At 40.6% G+C, this 1,651-nt stretch overlaps 1 non-coding gene across 1 annotated transcript; it reads left to right on the top strand.

Annotated features, from left to right (window-relative positions):
* The first annotated feature begins 281 nt into the window (after positions 1–281).
* LOC112745542 (small nucleolar RNA R71) lies at positions 282–388 on the top strand. The gene has a single exon (XR_003173464.1). It is a non-coding gene; the product is annotated as a small nucleolar RNA R71 (small nucleolar RNA).
* The last annotated feature ends 1,263 nt before the right edge of the window (positions 389–1,651 follow it).

Raw genomic sequence — 1,651 nt, 5'->3', positions numbered from 1 at the left:
CTACTTGGTTCCTCTCCATCTTCTTGGTGAGGTCAGCCAGCTGCTGGGTAATGAGCTTGTTTTGGGCCAGCGCATCTACATTGTTTAGCTCCATTACTCCTCTTGTGTTTCCTCTTTCGGAGGCATAGAAGTAGTCGTTCTCTGCTACAGTTTCAATGACATCTATGGCCTCCTCAATGGTCTTCTTCTTGTTCAAAGATCCTCCGGATGAATGGTCTACTGCCTTCTTTGACTCATAGGAGAGCCCTTCATAGAAAATGTGCAGCTGCACCCATTCATTGAACATATCTGGTGGGCACCTCCTTGTTAGGTCTTTAAACCTCTCCCATGCTTCATACAGAGTCTCACCATCTTGTTGCCTGAAAGTTTGGACCTCAGCTCTCAGCCTATTGATTCGTTAAGGGGGGTAAAATCTTGCTAAGAATTTATTCACCACATCTTCCCAAGTTGTCAAGCTCACCTTTGGGAAAGACTCCAGCCACTTGGTTGCCTTATCCTTGAGTGAGAATGGAAATAAGAGGAGTCTATAGGCGTCAGGATGAACACCATTAGACTTCACTGTGTCACATATTCTCAGGAAGGTGGTTAGATGTTGATTGGGGTCCTCTTGGACACTTCCTCCGAACGAACAGTTGTTCTGAACAAGGGTGATGAGCTGTGGCTTTAGTTCAAAATTGTTGGCATGGATGGTTGGCTTTTGAATGCTACTTCCACAGTTTCTTGGGTTTGGATTGATGTAAGAGCCTAAAACTCTTCTATCCTCCCCAGCATGATTTGCTCGACCTCTTCCGCCATGGTTGTGAGCTTTTTCTTCACGATGGTTTTCCATGTTTTCTTCCATGTTTGGTTCAAAGTATTCCTCAAAGTGTTCCTCCTCTTCTTCAGCACCAACTATACGTTTTTCTCTTACCTCCCTCCTTAGTCTAAGGAAGGTTCTCTCAGGTTCAGAATCAAAGGAAGTTGAAGCCCCGCTTCTTCTCCCTGTCATACAACCAACAACTACAAGCAAAGAGAATAGGTGCAGAAAGTATATCTGTCAGAATTACTGTTAGTGTGAGTGATGCAATATATCAAACAGTTAGTGGGTTAGTGAAATGAATGGTAAATAACAAAGAAAAAGTAGAGGAGAGAAAAAAAAATTAACTAAAACAGAAAGTAAATGACTCAAACAGAAAATTAAATCAAACAAAAATAAAATGCTCAATCTAGTTATCCTCCAATTTAATCATTGTTGATGCACAATCAATCCCCGATAATGGCGTCATAAACTTGATGCACGGAAAATGTGTCTCGCAACAAATTTCCTTCGGCAAGTGTACCGAATTTGTTGTCAAGTAAAAACTCACAATAGAGTGAGGTCGAATCCCACAGGGGTTTGATTGATCAAGCAACTTTAATTAGAGGAATGTTCTAGTTAAGCGAATCAGAATTTGAGTTGAGAATTTGCAGAAAATTAAATGGCGGGAAAGTAAATAACAGAAAAGTAAATGCTAAAAATAAGAGCTAAATGTAAATGACGGAAAGTAAATTGCATAATCTTAAATGGGAATGGGGTAATTGCCCATAAAAGTAAATAACAGAAATTAAAGAGAATAGGTAAGATCAGAAATGGGGGGTTCATTGGGCTCAGGAGATGTTGCATTCTCCGGAT

Source organism: Arachis hypogaea, chromosome 14 (assembly GCF_003086295.3).
Source record: "Arachis hypogaea cultivar Tifrunner chromosome 14, arahy.Tifrunner.gnm2.J5K5, whole genome shotgun sequence".
Classification (NCBI taxonomy): Eukaryota; Viridiplantae; Streptophyta; class Magnoliopsida; order Fabales; family Fabaceae; genus Arachis; species Arachis hypogaea.
The sequence above is the reverse complement of the archived record's forward strand: the minus strand, read 5'-3'. Positions and strand labels throughout refer to the sequence as shown.